The following is a 21555-nucleotide window of genomic DNA, read 5'->3' as shown; positions in this document are numbered from 1 at the left end:
TGTATCTGAAAAAGTGTTTTCGACAAAACTTTAATCAAATTTGCGTCTAAAAATAGCTGCTTTGTGTACAGGTGATTCCAGTACGTCGGGTTTTTCCTAATTAAACATGGAACTAACTACGTCACACTCCCATTACAAGCCGGGCTATTTTCGAACCGAACAATCGGACCAAAGTCGGTCGAGATTCGAAGTGGGAATGTTCGCCAGCCAGTTTAATTGGTTATTATGCGATTGTACGGCCAAGTTTACGTGCGGCCGAATTGTCTCGCAGCTAGTTAAATCGACCCGCGAAACTTCGTCGTTTTTGGTTTGGTAGAATATATGCATTTTGAGGTGGAAACCGAGACTTTTCATCAACTTTCAAGCCATATTTTGCTTCTATAAATATTGTTTTTGTGGCTATGTACATCTAATTGCTGCCCTTAGACTCAAGAAAGCGAGACATAATAGATATGTAAGAAACTGTTTAGAAAGGGTGATTCCCTTTCTAAACATTCTACATTTTAACATATACACACACCGGAAAAGTCTAGGGATATTACAATTTTATCCCGCCATCGTCAGTAATTTTATTATTTGCATTTCTGATATAATAAAATTAAAATAAACAAATAGTTCACAGGACGTATTGGAAATAAAAATGCGAAATTTACCGAATTTTTCAAATATACCTTGATTTTTATTGAACTCAAAAAAATACACACATTTTTTTTATTCTAAACTGTTAATTTAAAAAAAAAGATAAAACCATTTTTACTTAATAAAGGGTATGGCCCCCTCTACTGTTCATTACAGCCCTACATCGTCTCTCCATGCTCCTGATCAGGTTGTCGATCTCTTCTTGAGGTACAGCCTGCCGCGCTGCATTCACGGCCCGAACCAGATCCCTACGAGTTTCACGAGGCATACCCATTCTCAAAATTCTTCTTTGGACCGCGTTCCATACGTGCTCGATGGGGTTGAGGTCAGGAGATTGTGCCGGCCAGGGTAAGATGTTTAATTGAGGAGCATTGATAAACTCACTTTACACTCTGGCTGTATGAGGCCGTGCATTGTCATGCATGAGAATGAAGTTTCTCCCAAAATCATTGGCATATGGTAACACGACAGGCTCAAGAATTAAATCACGATATGTGACTCCTGTTAGAAACCTTTCAAGAAAAACGAGATCGGTTTTTCCACCTAACTGGACTCCTCCCCAGACCATAACTGTTCCACCTTGATAAGGGTGCACTTCCTGAACATGATCCAACCGAATAAGATTTCCCGGTTCTCTCCATACCCTAAGCCTTCTCGAATCCGGATGAATTCCAAAGCGTGACTCATACGTGAAGAGAATATTGGCCCATTGTTTATTCGACCACTGAACATGATCTTGAGCCCACAAATATCGTACCTCTCGATTTCCTCTCGTTAAGGGTTGAGCTCTCCAGGGGCGTCTGCTTCTTATGTTGACCTCTCTTAATCTATTGCGAACAGTGTCAGGACTAACGGTTACATTATGTGCATTCCAGCTTCGAGCATACTCATGGCCATTAGCATTTCGTCTGTTAAGATGTCTACGCTCTATAATTTCGTTTAATACTAAACAGAGTTATTTGAATGAATTCTGGCCAGTTATCATAAAAACATAGTCAGTACAGGTTAAATTCGAACAATTGATGCTAGGTGCTTCTTATACATTTGACAAAAAATGCACAAACACTTCTGCAAATATCCCAAATTTAGAAATAACTAGTGTGAATCAAAATAAAAGAATCGGCCTACAAATATGTGGTTGTTTATTCAAAACATTTATTTTTAACTTTCATAAAATGATATCCCTAGATTTTTCCGGTGTGTGTATTTATCGAACAAATGTACGATATTTTTCCATTAAAAACTTCCTCCAGTTAATACCAAGACCATCCCAACACGAAATTTATCTCTAAAACAAGAAATATTAAAGGCTGTACCCCTTCCTAGCCGTTGCATAGCTAAGAGAGTGAGGTCAATGAGGTCCGCCGTGTACAATATATATCCCGCCGCGGTGCATTCCGTTGCATGTTAGGCCGGGCCCACAAGCGCGCGGTCCGTTATTAAATATGGGTCAGTGGCGGGTCCGCAGGGGCCCTAAACTATATTAATGGCGGCGCTCTGGTGGCCGGAATATAAACTGCCGCTTAGCCGGCGAGCTAGAAGATTCCGCACAGCCTGAACATCCTCCCCCTACTAATAAAACATGGCGGCGGAGAAAATTTAGTGTGTTTTAGGTGGGCATGAATTTTGGCGAAAAAAGACGAGGAGAAATTTGCTAGTTTAACCGGCCAGGGAAATTTGTGGCGTAATCTCGGGATAGTCTCGTTATGGAGTCTGGAAGAGTTTTTGTGTTAAATATGATGTAGATTCTAAAAGAATTTTTAACTTCTAGAGTCTCTATTTAATTTAAAATAGGGCTTCGTGTTTAAATTAAGGCTAGCAACGTCGGGAAAACAAGTATTTTAAGACGTCTGGCTCTTTGATATACCTTTTATTATGCTCTCTGGAACAGCATGCGGCCCGTCTGGCTGCCGATACCCGTTGCGTTCACTACTGCGCATCCAAAGAAGATCCTCTATTTTTTACTTAGCGCTTTAAATTCTATTATTGAATAAAAATCGAGCAAGTCTCCATTAGCTCGGCGCGTAGAGCTTTCGCCTATGAAGCGAAGGTCAGTGGTTCGATACCGGCTGGGAGTGCAACTTTTTTAAGTATTAAATATTTGCTGTTTTATCACCAGAACGGATAGCGCTTATGGGTTTATAATCCGTAGTATATATAAGTAGAATTTGATACTTTCATTTGTTTCGAAGGATTATTGTGGTCTGGCTGCCGCGCCGGTAGGTTGCGTTCACTACTGCGCATCACATGTGTACAGGGTGTCCTATTTTTGTGCGTTTTTTGGGATTTCTCGTTTATAATTTCATTTTAAAGATTTAAACATAATATATAAAAATTAACATTTTAATGCTTTATTAAGGTAATTTCTGCCTGTCTTTCTTCAAAATATTTTTTCAGCTGTTGTTTATTATTTTAATAATCATTTTAATAATACCTTTTTTAACAGATTGTTATCTAAAAGCTACACAAGTTTATTTTCAGTTCAGTTTGTTAAGATAACGGTGGAAAATAAAATTATCTGACCTCTCTTCGGAAACCTCTTGACCTCTCTTCGGAAACTTCTGAAAATAATAAATTTCATTGTATGAAATTTTTGTACAGATTTGGTAAACTAAGGAAACCATAACTTTAACCCGCCATAACTCCCCGACTAAGAGGTCAACTCAAGAAATATCTCACATGATGGGGCTCTGAGATGTCCTTTATCCATCTATATAAAAACTTGATGAATTATTTTTTGTTTTTTGAGCTAATGTCCGGCATTTCCCGATTTCGTTACACTGTGCGGCACCCAGGTTTCGCTTCCATATAACATGGTGGGGATTATTATTGCTCGGTACACTGCAAGTTTCGTTTATGTGCTCAAGTCATGACTGTAGAAAACCCTGTCTTTTAATTTCCAGAATTCTCTTGAAGCGCTGCTAATCCTGTGCTAAATTTCACAGTCGATACTAGTCCTTTCCGAAATCAAACTGCCGAGGTAATTGAATTCCGCTACATATTCCAACAGTTCTTCTCCAATTTTTATAGCATTGATGTGATCTTCCGGGGAGTGGACATGATTTTAGTTTTGTCGATGTTTAACATAAAGTTACTATGTTACATATAGTACACAAAGCCTCGTATGCCCAGGTAACTTGGTTTGGTTTGGTTAGGCCTAGTTACCTGGTTACCCCTTTCCTGCATAGCAACCAATAGACAACCAGTTGACTCAACTACATAAAGAGTATCTAAATATGATCTGTATCTGAAAATGATGATGAAAGTCATGAATCCAAGTCCATGTTTCCTAGCAAATCAAGGATCATTTTAATATTCTCTTGATCCAGAGTCAGTACTGGGAATATCCAAATTATGACCCGTAGTGGCAGTAAACTTTCCGATTCAGGAAAAGCAGACCGTTCACTGCAGGAGTAGACAGTAGCACATGTATAACAAGGCTTTCGTCCAACGACATAATTCTAAAATTACAAAAGAAACTTGTAGTTTTGAAATGCTCAGCAGGAATAAAATGAGAATTAAAACAGGTACCTTAACAGGACCTATAATGTGGCTGTCAGAGCTAGCTGAACAAGCTCAACCTGTACAAAGTAAGTCTTTCCTGCATACTGCTATAAAATCTTGAAACAACAAAGCACATAATATGTTACTGCGAAGCCCTGGATCGCAAACAACATTTTCTCTTTGGGAAAATACGGCTAGAGTTGGTGGAACTATGCTCCCAACCTATCAAGGACCTGCACTTGGTTGGTGCAGGTCCTTTAATATTAAGAAGATACTACATGTAGGAAAATTTGCCTTTTGTCATTTTAGAGTAGAGAAAATGACAATAGCAATTTGGAGAGATTATTTTCATCTATTAAGTTTTAGGGAAAACCAAAGAATATTTTTAGGATATTTTTCAGAGTAAATAAATATGTTTTCTTTTGAAATATGTTCAGTGTTTTATATCCCTCATCGATCCATTTCTTTATACCATCCTGTTTCGTTATACGCACTTAAAGTCGGGAAAAAAATGGAAAAATTCATCTTCCTCCATCCGACGGTGGTGGATGTCCCTCAGGACATATAAATCAACATTTGGAGAACATCGTAAAGACTCACTCTCCCTTATTTCTCCATTTTTCCCCACTCTCTTCATTTCTGTTGGTCCCCAGTCAAATTCGATCATGTACACTCTCTGTCACATGTGGCCTATAATAAAGCTGAAACTTTATTTACAGGAAGGACAGAGAAAAATTCTAGATACTTTTTATTTGTTTATATATGGATTTGTTTATTTATACGGTAGGTACAGTCCTCGGATTGTTTTTCTTTTTAGGAAAAATGGTATTCTTTATAAAAAAAAATTGATTATTTTAAATGGTTAATCCCGTTTGTATCATTTCCATAGCGTTTTAGAGAAAAATACAATAATCTATACTAATATATAAAATCCTTAAGTGACTGACATACTGATTAATCACGATCCTGCTCAAACCACTCAACGTAAGAAGCTCAATTTTGGCATACAGGTTGATTCTAGGGTGTAGAGGTTCGATAAGAAGGGATATTTCGAAATTCCAGTTCCAAGAGGGTGAAACCACCCCTCAAATATTACAATATTTTTTATTTAAAAAACGGTCAAGTTTCCGAAAAACGCTTAAACACGTATATTTTATTTTGTTTTTTTACATATTTTAAGATTTTTTAAAAATGTATACAGGGTGTTTTGAAAAATCTGGTCATTGATTAATCACGATCCTGCTTAAAGCGCTTGACGTAAAAAGCTGATTTTTGGAAAACAGATTGACTTTAGTGTGTAGAGGTTCGATAAGAAGGGATTTTTCGAAACTCGAATTCTAAGGGGGTGAAAGTATCCCTCAAATATTAAAATATTTTTTATTTAAAAACCGTTGAGTTTTTCGGAAAAACTCTTAAACGCGTATATTTTATTTTGTTGTTTTACATATTTTAAGATTTTTATAAATTTATACAGGGTGTTTTATAAAATATGACCATTGAGTAATCACGATTCTGCTTAAACTGCTTGACGTTTAAGGCTGATTTTTGGCAAACGGATTGACTGTGAGGTGTAGAGGTTCGATAAGGAGGGGTTTCTCGAATTTCAAATTCCAAGAGGTGAAAACGCCCCTCAAATATTACAATATTTGTTATTTAAAAAACGGTTAGTCTTTCGGGAAAACGCTTGGACAAGCATAATTTATTTGATTTTTTACATATTTTGAAATTTTTTAAAAAATCATACAGGGTGTTCCAAAAAGTTGGGTAATTTCTTAACCACGATTCTGCTTAAACTGCTTGACGTAAAAAGCGTATTTTTGGCAAAGGGATTTTTCGAAAGTCAAATTCCAACGAGATGAAACTACCCCTCAAATATTACCAAGTTATGTAATAATATCGCCATATTTTTTTTTTCTCATGCTGACATAAATGTGAAATTTTTTTATCCAGTTTGTATGTTAATGGAAATTCTTGCTTTGCTTTATCATCACCATTACAAATGATTAATTCGACGCGAACGAAGTCGCTGGTACACGCTAGTATGAATATATAGTTCGTTTTTCTATGGCAATATATTTTTTTTTGGATATAGAACAAAGTATATTTCGACAAATGTTGTTGCCACATTTATTTATTTATTTTCTGACATTGTCATTCGTTTTGACACATATTTTTATTAAAAGAAAATATGCAAAAGTAGGCAACGCTGTGCCGGTCAAGCTTAATCACGTGATTAAAAGTTTATTTGGTATGAACTATATATTTTAATCAACACGCGAAATACTTAATTCCCTTAATCTTTTTTCTTGTACGATATTTCAATCCCAAAACGAATTTTTCTTTTTCCCTGTGTTTCGTTCACCCTCCGCTTCGGAAAAATCAAGATTGATAAGGGACAGGAATTAAGAAATCGAATAATTCGACCTTTGCACGAAAACAAGCGAAGAAAAAAAGGCCCTAGAGTAAAAAATTGGGTTAGCTGTGTCCTCGAGTCGGTTCAAAAATCGAATTTGCTTCAGTATTTTTGGTGGTGGTAGGGATAAAAATACGAAGTTTTTGAGTAGACTTTTTTTGTTTTTAAGAGACTAGCTATTTTATTTTTAACTGACTAGGTATTTTTACACAAATGAAGAAGGAAGTTAAAGATAAAGGATTATACTATATCCGTATTGTAGCACATTTTAGACAACTCCTTTATTTTTAAGATTTTGATGGTCAAACATCAACAAAATATTACTTATGTTTGGACTAAATTTTCTCGAAAATAACGACATAATTTAAAATTCCATTACAATGCGGAAATAGATTGAAGTTTTGTGATTACAGTGATATATAATTTATATGGTTTTGTACCAAATTGCTCCCTATTTTATGGCAAATGCTGAAGCTCTGAATTTTGGGTGTGACTTAACATGACAGGATCTTATAACACTTATCTACGACTCACCCTGTATATTGGTGTAAGTATATAAAACATCTAGGGTATCTAAACACTTAAGTTTTACCCCCTAAACCATTTGATTTGTCCTTTTTAGTTGTTAAGGCACAAAGAACGAAGAAAGGCCTTTGAGAACAATGAACAAGTCCAAAGATCTCTAGTTGCTCACTATATTAAACTGGCCCCGACATAAACTGTCAGGAGTTTCTTTACCAAAGTTAAATTAGTCGCGAACCTCGACCTTTAGGCTACCTATCGGTCCCTTCGTGCTCCCACGTCTCCTATTTAATCCTAAACTTCGTGTTAGAGGCTGAGAAGGTTCGGTTTACAACAAGCAATATCGTTTCGAGATAAACGACGGGAATACGAGCTTATAGAGAAAAAAAATAAATGAAAGAAAGATCATGTTACTGTACTTATCCATTTATAGGATATTTAAGATTTTTAATTTTGAGTATCACAATCAGCTTATACAGGGTGGTTCGAACTGTATTCCGGAAACTTCGGCAGCATATTCTGCACATTAAAATAAGCAAAATAGTTCGTATAAATGTATGTCCTAAAATGCTTAGTTTCGGAGATATAGGGTGTAGAAGTTTTATTTTTATTTCGATTTTTTCCAAATAATTTCTTAAGTAATGTCAATATTTCGATGAAAATTGGTGGCTGGGAGTTTTTTTGACATGAGAAATTTGATATTGATATCAATTTGACTGCTACTCGTAGAGGGCGCCACCTACATAGTTTTAACTGGTTTAAAGAGTAATAACTTTTCGTCCGTACCTGTATAAAACTACTGAGTACAGGAATATACATTTTCGATGTTTTTTGCGTAGAAAAGGTCTCTTGGTAAAAATCGTAATTGTTGCATTGCATTGACATAAATTAAACATGTTGACTAAATAGTAATTAGGCTGAAATCATAAATTTGGAATGTGTCCCAGACTGCTGGGACCTGGTGATTTTGCCACTGCGGGGACCTGGTGATTTTGCCATTGCAGAGAACTGGTGATTTTGCTACTGCAGGAACCTGGTGATTTTGCCACTGCGGGGCCTGATGATTTTGCCACTGCGGGGACCTGGTGATTTTGCCATTGCAGAGAACTGGTGATTTTTCCACTGCAGGAACATAGTGATTTTGCCACTGCAGAGACCTTTTGATTTTCCCACCGCAGGAACCTGGTGATTTTCCCACTGCAGGGACCTGGTTTGGATTTTTTTCACTGCAGTGTCTGGTGACTTCGCCACTGCGGTGACCTGGTGATCTTCCTACTGCAGGGACCTGGTGATTATCCCCTTGTGGTTTTGCCACTGCGGGGACCTGGTGATTTTGCCATTGCGGGGACCTGGTAATTTTCTCACGGTGACCTGGTAATTTTGCCACTGCGGGGACCTGGTGATATTGCCATTGCGGAGACCTGGTGATTTTCTCACGGGGACCTGGTGATTTTGCCACTGCGGGGCCTGGTGATTTTGCCACTGCGGGGACCAGGTTATTACACTTCAGAACAGTTAAAACACATGTAGATGGCGCCGCCTATAAATCGGAATCACATCAAAATCAAATTTCTCATATCAAAAAACTCCCAGACCACCAATTTTCATCCATAAATTCACGTTATTCCAGAAATTATTGGGAAAAAATCGTAATAAAAATGATACTTCTACATCCTGTATCTTCCAAACTAAGCATTTTAGGACATACGTACATTTTCTCGGACGTTCGTACATTTGTACGAACATTTTTACTTATTTTTATCTGCAGAATAAGTTTCTGGAATACACCTAATATATATATAATATACCTAACCACCCTGTATAGTAGAACTACAATTACAGTTGAGGGTTGGAACCTTTGGTGTTACACAGCAAAATAAAACACTAAATCACCACAATACACCAAAACACTTACTTTTACACTGGACGCACGTTTCGCTAACCATGTTAGCATCATCAGCAGATGATTATAATGCTAACATGGTTAGCGAAACACGGGTCCAGTGTAAAAGTAAAAGTTTTTTGGGGTATTGTGGTGATTTAGTGTTTTATTTTGCTGATAGAACTACAAGTCTCAAAAATTATATTTAAAAAGCCTTACATTTTTACTGTATCTTGTATTTGTTCTTCTTTTTATTTTTTTCTAACAAAACTTTTAGTACCTACTTAGAGAAAATTGAGTCCTTTTTTCTTTTATATTTTCTACCATTCCAATCAACTTCATCCCAATTAATCCTCTCTTCCTCAGGATAAAATATTAGGCCGTTATCACCGTTTATTAAAATGAACGGTCTCTCTTCTGCCCCCTTTTCCTTCCTCCGGGATAAAAGCGCGACTTCTTCCTCAGGAATTACTCTAATAAAAGCGATTAGTAATATTTTCGCCAGTTGAATTTTCCACAAAGTTAAGTCAACTCTACAGCACCCCGTTTGGCCTGAATATTCTCAAGCTTAAACCAATTACGTCACCCTGTTTGTTACAATTCTCTGTTCTCCCCCTTTTTGCTACCCCTGTTTACCCTCCAGAATGTGTCACAGCAGCGTCTTTCGCGTGACAACGTCGCACTTCGCGTTCTCACCTTGAAAGATATTCAAGAAAATTTTTCAAATGCTTTTACAATGAAGTAGTTTAAATTTCCTATTGTCATGGTTCCATCTAAGATTTGTCTTCTTCTAGGTCAAGCTGTAATTTTTAAATTTAAAAAAAATAAGAAATTCACAAATTTATCTTTTCAGTCAAATAACAATCTACTCAACATGTTTATTTTTTGTCAATAATGACAGGTATGGACTATTTCTATTTTTAATATCTTGAGAACGGTTGCTCGTTTTACCAAGAGTCATTTTTTACGTAAAAAAATCACGGAAATGTATATTTTTTTCTCGGGTATGGACGAAAAGTTATTAGATACTTTTCAAAACAGTTAAAACACATGTAGGTGGCACCCCTTACAAAAAGGAATCAGATGATTGAGATCAAAATCAAATTTCTCATATGTATTATAAGTAACAGGTAATTTTGTAGTTTATATTACATATAGACAAAGAAAACTTATTTTAATATTATATCTACAAGCTTGTGAGATACGTAATCAAAATTTAATATCCTGAAAATATAATTTGTTAGTGTATTCATGTATTTATCCGGGTCATGGCATATATTAAAAAGAGCAAAGTAATGAATAAATAATCTAGCTGGAAAGCATCCTACAAAATTCATTTTACCGTCAGTGAAAGAATTTTCATATACATCTGGTCTAAATTAGATGCACAGCTTAAGCTTCTTATTCAGTATTAAGAAAATAAATTCATATAAGATGATATAATCATACAAAGTAGGTTATTTTGACTAATAAGTTATAGCGTAACTAGAAATTTATTAAATTCTACTACAGTATCCCAATTTTTTCCATTAACTTATTAAAATGAATCAAAAAAAAAATTATGTTTTGTTTGTAGAGTAGAATTAACAGAAAGCCTAATTTAAGTCCACAAAATTTCAAAAACTAGGGTTTGTATAAAATAAAAATGGAAATAAATAAATGTATATTATTTTTTTTTTTTTTTTTTAGAAAAATATTTAAACTAATACTGACTTTTTCCTACATAACAAAAATATATTAAATCACTAACACAAATTGTAAAATAAACAAAAAACTATTTTTACTATTATTTAGTTGGTTAAAGATTTTGTTTTTTGCAAAAACAGACAAAATAAAATTATTTTCTCGTTCAAAGAACTAACAGTGTATAAAGTTAAGAATGCATAGACAGAGGGATGTTAGGAGAAAACGAGATAAACCTTTTGCTACTCCAATGTCCGTTGTAGGGCATCACGGTCTACTTGTTCTATTCTAAACCTAGGAATGGACCAGGGCAAGTCCCTTCGCGTTATCCAAAGGGAATTTTATCTTCCGAGGAACAGACCTAGAGGCTGCCCTATGTGGGAGTGATACGAAATAACTCCTTCAAAATACTAGGGGGGGTCTCGTTCTGGTCTGGCGGTTCGATTCCCGGATTTATCCAAAAAACGAAGTTTGTTTTAGAGGAAAAATAATTTGGAAAAATCATATAAAAAAAAATTTAAGTCAAAAAAAATAAAAAAAAAAAGTTAAAAAATAGAATTTTTTTTTTAATGTTTTCTAAAAATTTGGTTAGGATAGGTTAAAACCTTATTTCTTCTCGCACGTTTTTTTTAATTGCTTCCATTTTTGAAAATTTTGTATTCCTTTTCATAGGTTATTCGGGATTTAAATGCAAGTAATTTGGATATAGCGTTTGTCGCCTCAGCCTGAATATCTGTTGGTAATTTATTTATTTCGTTTGAGCCATTTCCGGCTCCAATTCAATCAACAATCGACACGAAAGAGAATTAAATATTGACTCAAAACTGACAACTAAAAAGACAGCTTTATTTATTTGTCAAATTACATGCAAAACAAACGCCAACCCAGCACAATATTTTCTATAAGTAATAGATTCCTTGAAATAATAATTTCTGAATATTTTTTAAAACGTAACTCTCTATTCCAAAAAATGTTGTTTTATACACGACGATAAAATTGCATTATCGTCCCCCGAACGACGATAAAATACCATTTTATCGTCTTATTATAAATAACTATTATTTGTTATAGATTTGCTTATTTTCTTCTCAAAGGATTGGACTATAAATAAAAAAGAAAGAGGTGTCATGTTTTTATACCCTCTCACAAAGATTTTACAAATGTAAGCTACCGCACGTCTTCCAGTCGGATTGAATTGTTAAAACAGCCCTTCGAACGATACGGTTGTCGAATAAAATTTTATCGCTTGCCTTCGACACAACAGCGCGGTGGCAACAAAAAAGGATCGGGATAAGGGCATGGAAAATTTAATAATCTTCCTGGTACCTCTGCACTTTTACATCCCACATATTCCTGGATCCCCGGCACGAAAAGTGCTTTTACAGCTTCACAGAATAAAACGAGAGTGTATCTATGTATAGTGACAGCTGTGTACAAGGTTGCGGTTTTCGCAAAAACTTACTTTATTGTGAATCAAAAATTGCCAGTAAGCTTAAAGTATCACTACAATATTTATTTAGACAAAAAAATTGTAACTAAAACGAGCTGTCAAAACGCATGACAATGTCTGGAAATAAATAAATAAAGACGGCAACTTGGTTCCCTCGATTACGTAACAGTTTAATTGATATGAAACAAAGCAGGTATTAGTCTATGTTACCAATATCTTTGTTCAAACCAACAGCTTTAATATTAAATTAATGGAAATTTATAATATTTCTCCATAGTATTAAAAAATTAAATTAGAAGAACAAAATGCAATTAGTATCTAATAATAAGCGAGGAACCGGCGACAGCTTGTTCGTTCTTTTATTTATTAAAAAACCCGCCACGGAGGAGAATATTGTCTCCTTCGATGGCCATTACGGCGCGCGGTAGCGACGGGAAATTATTTAATTTTCCGGAAGGCGGCCTTAAAAGCTTTCGCGCCGCTAATTTGAAATTAGAGACGAGGCCCGGTCGGTTTGAAAGGGACCCGGAGCCTTCCGGCTGCATTAGTTCCTTTTCCAAGTAAAAGACGGTTTTTAAATTACATTCGAAAGCTGTGGGTCTTTTTTTACGTTTTGTACGTCTACGTTTATGTTCTGTGAAGACATATTTGCTCACATCATGGTGACATACACATAAAAATTTTTGCTTCCCAAATGGAAACAAACTTAAAGCAGAGAGAGAACTCATAGACCTATAAGACTCAATCTATAACCTGGAATGAGGTTATGCTCCAACAGTTTAAGATACTTGAAATTAGTTGTAAGTAGTTGATACTCAGGGAACTTGCGACCGAGAGAAATCAAAAGATTTTCCTTGATTTAAGTAAAAACAACTTTCGGACTGGGTTTTAACAGGACGCTGTCTCCTCAATGAACATATCAGTAGATTGAAGCTAAGAAACAACAGCGAATGCAGATTCTGTGTGGGAAATGGGGGAAGCAACATCTCATCACTGGGTGCGCGCCGAGACGACAGCCATTCTTATCATAAACTTTGGTACGACTGATATCGGAGATGGAAAACCTACCTCTGTAAAACCGTCTCAGATACTGGCTTTGTCAAAGCCCCAGACAGTATGATTAGATACATACATACTGCCATTACTCGCTGACAGTATTTGACACACGCATCAGAAGATGGTCACGCAAGACGTTTTTTTCATGAACTTTTCTGTGACTGAAAAGCCCGATACGTTATATATATTATCTCACTTCCACACTCCGGACATTCAAAAATCTCATTCTTTGTTGCCTTCTTTTACTTTTTGTCATTCCGTTCTATTTTTCATTCGTTCTATGGTGAGCTGCCTCTTCCCACTCATTCTGCTTATTAATTCCCTTTAAGTTTTCGTGAAAAATATCCTTGAACTTGCAGGTTGTCCACCAGTCTCCCTTACCGTCTACAAGCTCACCATAAAGAAGATTTTTGGTATTCAGTTTTCTTGCATTCTGCATACGTGACCAGCCATCTTAAGCGGGACTTTGTAATCATGACTTCAATACTCTCGCAGTTAGCTTTTCAAGGATCGATACGTTTGAGACATGATGGAACCATTTATTCTTAAGAGTTGTCTAAGATGTCTCTGTTACCTTGTTTAATGCTTTCATGTGTCGGCGGTACGGCAACCAGGTTTTCCTTCCATATAACATGGTGGGAATTATTATCGCTCGGTACACCGCAAGTTTCGTTTGTGTGCTCAAGTCATGATTGTAGAAACCCTGTCTTTTAATTTCCAGAATGCTCTTGAGGCGCTGCCTAATCCTGTGCTGAATTTCAGAGTCGATATTGGCCTTTTCCGAAATCAAACTGCCGAGGTAATTGAATTCCGCTACATATTCCAACAGCTCATCTCCGATTTTTTATAGCATTGATGTGATCTTCCGGGGGAGTTGCACATGATTTTAGTTTATCGATGTTCAGCTTAAGTCCCAAGGCCTCGTATGCCCATGCATATGTGTTCAACATTTCTTGCATTTGCTGTAACGTATTTGCAACTAGAGCACAGTCATCAGCGTATTGAAGTTCTGTGATGAATTTTGTACGTGTTTTGTGTTTTTTGAGTCTTTTTATGTTGAACAGACCGCCGTCGTATCTGTATCTAATGCCCAAACCTCTCTCCTGCAGGTTGCTGTCCACTATAATAGGAAGCGCTGCCATGAATATATTGAATGGAGAGGCGCTAAGACGCATCCTTGCCTAACGCCTGTGTTTGTTAGGGAGGGATCGCTCAGTGATCCATGATATGACACTCTTGATTTGTTGTTGTTATGGAGGCTTTTACACACTGTAATAATTTGTTGGGTACTCCGAACTTCTTCATAATTTCTCAAAGTGCATCTCTGTTCACGGAGTCGAAGGCTTTTGTTAAATCGATGAATGCAACGTAAAGTTTAGACTGCTGCTCATTTACTTTTTCCTGTAGTTGCCGGATGGAGAATATGGAATCGACAGTACCGCGGTTGGTGCGAAAACCCGTTTGCGATTCTGGGAGGATTTTCTATATTTGACATAATTTTTGTAAGGTATTTTTCCTCCACGCCAGTAGAGAAATTCCTCGGTAGTTTCCGCAGTCTGATGCACTTCCTTTGTTCTTAAATATATTCACTATATTCGCGTTGTTGCAAAAGTCCTGAGGTACCTCCGCTTTCCCATATGACATCGAAGAGAGCCTTAAGATGACCAATAAGTTCTTTACTTGCAGACTTATAGATTTCCGCGGGAATCGCGTCACAGCCAACTGATTTGTTGTTTTTTAAGCTGTTTTATGGAGTCCTTTATTTCCTGTTCTGTTATTGGAATGTCTAATACATCAAGGCTGTTATACTGAGGTATTATGTTGAATGCTTCCATATTGGGATTGTTTTCTTGTTTAAGGATATGGCTGTAATGCTCTTTCAGCGGTTTCTGATTCGCTCTTTCCAGCAGTTACGATTTCGAACTTCCTAAAAGAGGAAGAGCAAATCAGAAAGTTTTGACTATTCCTATCTTAATTGCTTCAGAATGGTTCTGAATTGGAATCTTAAAAAGTACCTAACTCTCCGATAGTTTTCTAATAATATCTGACAGTTTTCTGGTGAAACTTCAAGACGTACTATTCTCCGAACGAAATTAGAAAAAGAACAAAACCTCTAACTGAATCCGAGAAAAAAAGGAGACAATTAGGACTTTAGTTCGTCCTCGACGAAACGAAATATAATTTTTCGAGCTGGTGCGGCCGTACGTTTCTGAAGTAAAGAAGCGCGCCAAATTGATTTAGACGAGACGACACGGAGCTATGGACTAATTAAATTACGGGATAATTTAAATTGCTGCGAAATTTTCCGTGAAATTGGACCTTGTCGTCGTGTTAAAGAGAGGCCAAAGCGTTGGGAATTGAATAGAAGAAGCTATAAGAATACTTTTAAGTTCCTTTGAGACAAACATAATTTTACATTATTATGATTTGCATTTCTTATTTCTTTCTAAGAACTATTTATTACTACATATGGTTTTTAAAATTGTTTAATATAAACGAATATTTTAAAATTATCTTTAGTTCGGTGATTGAGAAATAAACATAATTTTGGTGTATATGATTGCCACTTTCTTATTCCTTTACAAGAACGACTGACACTAACTAAATCATAAAAATGTAAGTCTTTGTCTGAGGGGTAGGCAACCTTAACCTTAATAGTATTTTTAAGGAAAAATTATTATTTTTTTGAATATCGGAATAATACTGGGTGTTCCATTTAAAATAAACGATGTAACTTGCTTTTAACAGTGACCGATGTTTGATATTAATTTTGTCTCACTTGTAGTTAATTTGAATTTGGTTTATCGTATTATGATTATTAATTACAAAATATCGGGTTATAGGGTAAATTAAAATTTAGGCAGCTTTGCTGAATTTAAAATATATTTTTCAGTTTTTAAAAGATATTCAGAAATTATTATTTCAAGGAATTTATTACAGTAGAAAAAATATTGTGCTGGGTTGGTGTTTTCATGTAATTTGACAAATAAATAAAGCCGTCTCTTTTAGTTTTCAGCGTTGAATCAATATTTTTAATTTTTTTTTCGTGTCGATTGTTGATTGGTGGGCCTGAAGTAGCTCAAAACAGAAATAAGTAAATTACCAACAGATATTCGGATGAGGCGACAAACGCCATATTCAAACTACTTTCATTTAAATACCGAATAACTTATGAAAGAATACAAAATTTTCAAAAATGAAGCAATTAAAAACGTGCGAGATGAAATAAAGTTTTAGCCTCTCCTCGCTGTTAAAGTATCATTTAATCTACCCTTGGGGTTAAAGTACTATTGTATCTACTATTTTCGATAGATATAAGGCAATATTAACAGTTGTTATGGAAAAAAGGTTCTTTAACTTCCAAAATTTGTATCGTACAACCTGTTTCTATCAAAACACGTTCGATTCAATTAACGCTGAGAAAATTAAACAAGAGGAAACCCGTCCCGTCCCGAGCAGACAGTTCGCTCTAAAAGCTTTCTACGACGCTCTCAAAGCGAAAAAGTAACTATAATTTCATAACGGCTCTAATTCGCTCCTTCGCTCGCTAACTTTTGTTCTCCTCGCTAATTTTTCCTTTTCTTTCTTGCAGGTACGTTCGCTGACTCGATTTTCGCCCGTAGAATACGACCAAACGAAACCTTTTAGTAGTAAGTAATATCGTTGCTTTTGAAATTGAATCTAGGTGCGCTACGGGAATGGAGGTGTTTTAGAGATTTAATATTTGTTCTGCCGTTAGTTTAACTCAGCTGGAAAGGAGATATCTGCTTGCAATGTCGTGCAATATTGCACGGTTTAGATTGTTCTTTTCTACGATTGTGTTTGAGATACTGTTACAAGAATTGATCGGGATAGCTGAAGTTTAAATTTGAAAATGCTAGATAATTTGGTACTTGTAAACAGATACGAAACAATTTTTCTGTCCTAAACCCAAGTATAATATAATTTTATTAATAATTAATTTACCTGTTAATTAATTATAAGATATATTTTACAGAATATCAAAACGTTTAATGTCCTAGAAACAAGCTTATATTGGTACTATAATCTATACAATATAAAATCCTTAAGTGACTGACTCACTGATTAATGACGATCATAATACTCTCAATGTAAGAAGCTCAATTTTGGCATACAGGTTGAGTCTAAGTTATTGGAGTTTCGATAAGAAGGGGCTTTTCGAAATTCCAGTTCCAAGAGGTGAAACCACCTCTCAAATATTACAATATTTTTATTTAAAAAACAGTGAGTTTCCGAAAAAAGCAACTTAAACACATTATATTTTATTTGTTTTTACACATTTTAAGATTTTTTAAAAATGTATGAGGTATTTCAAAAAAATCTGGTGTTGATTAATCACGATCCTGTTTTAAGCGCTTGACGTAAAAGTTGATTTTGGATAACGGATTGACTTTACAGTGTAGAGGTTCGATAAGAAGGTTTTCAGCTCGAATTCTAAAGGGGTGAAATACACCCTCAAATATTAGAATATTTTTTACTTAAAAACCGGTGGTTTTCGGAAAAACTCTTAAGCACGTATATTTCATTTTGTTGTTTTACATATTCTAAGATTTTTAAAATTTATACAGTGTGTTTCATAAATATGACCATTAATTAATTACGGTTCTGCTTAAACTGCTTGACGTTTAAAGCTGATTTTTGAAAAACAGTTTGACTTCGTGGGGGTGTAGAGGTTCGATAAAGGAGGGTTTTCTCGAATCTCAAATTCCAAGGGTGAAAACGCCCTGAAATATTACAATATTTGTTATTTAAAAAACGATTAGGTTTAAACGGGAAAAGAGAAACAACTTGGACATCACGCATAATTTATTTTGTTTTTTACATATTTTTGCATTTTTTTAAAAATCATACAAAAGGTGTTCAAAAAAGAAAGTTGAGTAATTGACTAACCACGATTCTGCTTAAACTGCTTGACGTAAGCTGATTTTGGATAACGGATTGACTTTAGGGTGTAGAGGTTCGATAAGAAGGAATTTTTCTAAACTCGAATTCTAAAGGGTGAAACCACCCTCAAATATTAGAATATTTTTTAAAAACCATTAAGTTTTCGGAAAAACTCTTAAATACGTATATTTTATTTTGTTGTTTTACATATTCTAAGATTTTTTAAAAATTTATGCATGGTGTTTCATAAAATATGACCATTGAGTAATTACGGTTCTGCTTAAAGCTGCTTGACGTTTAAAAAAGCTGATTTTTAGCAAACAATAATTGACAATGGGGTGTAGAGGTTCGATAAGGAGGGTTTTCTCGAATCTCAAATTCCAAGAGGAGTGAAAACGCCCCTCAAATATCACAATATTTGTTATTTAAAAACAGTTAGGTTTAAACAGGGAAAACCTTGGACATCATAATTTATTTTGTTTTACATATTTTGAATTTTTTTAAATCATACAAGGTGTTCCAAAAGTTGAGTAATTGACTAACAACGATTCTTAAACTGCTTGACGTTTAAAGCTATTTTTGGCAAACGGATTTTCGAAAGTCAAATTTCAACGAGATGAAACTACCCCTCAATATTACCAAGTTTTCTATCTTTTTTACACATTTCAAAATTTTTCGCAAATTTAGAAAACATTTAAACAAAAATATGTCTATTAGACGAACGCTGCAAAACTCTGCGAGAAAATTTTATCCAGTTTGTATGTTAATGAAAATTCTTGCTTTGCTTTATCATCACCATTACAAATGATTAATTCGATGCGAAGCCCTCCGAACAACGCGTTTTATTCGCAATAAAACGTTTACTAAAAACAAACAGTACTTAAGACAACCCTATACAACTGTTATAGAATAATTCAGTCCTTTTGGAATCCCATTCTCCTAGTTTGTCCCTCCTCACACCTCCTCACCGTTTACGGTCTATTAGCCCGTAATTCGCAAGACAAACACCGCCACAGCCCGATTCCGGAGGGCTAAAATAACAGAAACAAACTGTAATCCGATTTGGAGCGGGCATTCCGGCACCCGGAACTAATCCGGACCGACGATATACATATACACGGGACAGCTGCATTTTTAACTAACTCCGGGCTGCCCGGAGGATCGCGGCTTGTTCCGCGATTTAATCCAGCGGAATTTGGAAAAATTCTAGCTGGGATTACAGAGTTCTTTGTGTCTTTTAAGCGGTGATATTAAGGAGGTGGGTTTTCTAATTTTAAACTGGAGGATTTTGGAGTTTTGTGAAGGAATAAAAGTGGTAGAGAGTTTAAGATTGACGCCCGGAGGATCGCGGCTTGTTCCGCGATTTAATCCAGCGGAATTTGGAAAAATTCTAGCTGGGATTACAGAGTTCTTTGTGTCTTTTAAGCGGTGATATTAAGGAGGTGGGTTTTCTAATTTTAAACTGGAGGATTTTGGAGTTTTGTGAAGGAATAAAAGTGGTAGAGAGTTTAAGATTGAAGTTAAGCTAGTTTTCTTTAAAAAAGCCTGTGTATTTAGTCGCTGAAAGTAAAGTTAACAAACCTACGGATTAGGTTTCTTGAATGTAAACATTTTAATGAACTTTCCATAAAATCAATAAAATGAAGAATATACGAAATAATGTACACGTTCTGATTTCTTTCGAAAATCGACATCTATGAAACTATAAACCCTTCCTGGTCAAAAAACGGTACATTGGGAGACAGGAAGGACAAATTTTGAAAAAAAATTGTAATTTTTATTTAGTTAAAAAGCATAACTTCTTGATAATACAGCAACATAGGCAGTAGATTAATTTTACAAGAAAGAAAACCCAGAAAAAATCCAGTGGTTCTCAAAATTTAAGAAAAAATATTTTTTTGGATATTTTTCAAAGTAAAACAACTCAGTTATTTTGGACTTATTTGAAAAACCGTAAAAAGAAAATATGTTTCTTTTATTGAGATCTATGCAAGTCCTGAAATATTTGCACTTATTGAGACTCACCCTGTATATTTTAAGATCCTTTTAAGAGTGGTTTTACTTCAAGAAAACTACTAAATCAGTCTTTCAGAAAATACGCGTGTGACACCAGAGGAAGCCTTCATCCGCGACAAATTCCTGATAGATGGCGTTTTCCAGATAAGCCCTGCGAAAATCTCTTGGATGGACGGTTGGCAATTTAAAGGAAAATGGGAAAAACCGCATTACGGGGCGTGAGACAGTCCGCACGGCTTGTCTAAATAAATCCTAAATAGCGCAGATAAAACTAATAGCGGATAGAGTGAAAATAAAGAACGCCAGTGCAGAGAAAGGTTCTTTTTTTGCTCTCTGCGCGAAGAACGTGAATCTTTTTTTATGGACAGCTTAAGTTGGGACGTGTGAACTTACAATGGCGTTAGATAGAGTGTATTTTCTTCTAGTAAAAGTATATATCATCCTAGGAAATATATCAGCTACCGTGTGAAACACAGATATGTACAGGGTCCTGCAATAGTGCGTCGAGGGTATCTGTAGTTCCTAGAATTGAGAATGAAAACTTGAGAATTTAGTTTAAGTGCAAACCTAAAAAAGTGTGTACGAGGATATATATACCGGGTGTTGCATTGTCGAGCGGGACATAGGAAATCCCATGTAAATTTTGATGGGGTCAATTATTGGCTTCCCTAATTATTTTAGAGGATAATTCTATTTAGGTTATTGAAGAGCACTAAAACCCACATTCAAAAGAAATACTTTGGAGATAGTTTTGATTAGCTCGTTTACGAGTTATCGCCGATTCTTTTTAATCAATCGTGGCCTGTGTTGCCATGAGCACCAGTCAAGGTAAAAATAACTGTCAAATGAAGTTGTAATTTCATAAATTTATCTATTTAGTGCTTTATTATTATTATTAAAAACTCATACCTACATCGAAAATATTAGCCATGAATTACACTACCGAAGAAAAAGTATTGATGATTAAATAGTATTATCAAAGAAATAGTTATCAAAAGGTGTGGGACATATTTGCTGCTCTGTATCCGAATAGAGCGATACCTGGAAAATCTACAATCGCAAGGAATATCCAGAGATTTGGCAAAGGTACCTAATAAATAACTGCAGATGTGAAGCAAGGCAGAGGAACAAAGAGAAGATGAAAGAAATGATACCGACTTGGAAGTTTTATTGTGCGTGAAGAGAACGATGGAAAGATCCAGCACAAAGGAAACTGGAGGGGATGAAATAGGAATAGACCACACTACAGCGTTTCGAATTTTGAAACGACATAAATACTATTCCTTCAAATATGACAAGCACCAAGAGCTACGAGATGGGACGAAATACGGCGGCAGTTTTGTTTTGATATGATGGAAAGAACAAACACGGATAGGGAATTTTAAAAACATATGTTTCACTGACGAATGCACGTTTACCTTAAATAATAGACAATGTTAAAATTATCGATATTCGAATTAAAGAAAACCAACAAGCAATACGCTT

At 35.4% G+C, this 21555-nt stretch overlaps 1 protein-coding gene across 2 annotated transcripts in view; it reads left to right on the top strand.

The window, feature by feature from the left end:
* LOC115878963 (Krueppel-like factor 7) overlaps positions 1-21555 on the top strand; it is a 441498-nt gene that overhangs the window by 238283 nt on the left and 181660 nt on the right. The window contains exon 2 of one of the 2 annotated variants that reach the window (XM_030895571.1): positions 16742-16799. The exons of the other annotated variant lie outside the window; for it this stretch is intronic. The gene's annotated coding sequence lies outside the window, so the exon portion shown is untranslated. The remainder of the gene's footprint in view (positions 1-16741; positions 16800-21555) is intronic. 2 annotated transcript variants of the gene reach the window in all.

This window comes from Sitophilus oryzae, unplaced genomic scaffold (genome assembly GCF_002938485.1).
Source record: "Sitophilus oryzae breed Bouriz unplaced genomic scaffold, Soryzae_2.0 scaffold_154_pilon_pilon, whole genome shotgun sequence".
NCBI lineage: Eukaryota > Metazoa > Arthropoda > Insecta > Coleoptera > Curculionidae > Sitophilus > Sitophilus oryzae.
Note: the sequence above shows the minus strand (reverse complement) of the source record. Positions and strands in the feature narration are given on the sequence as shown.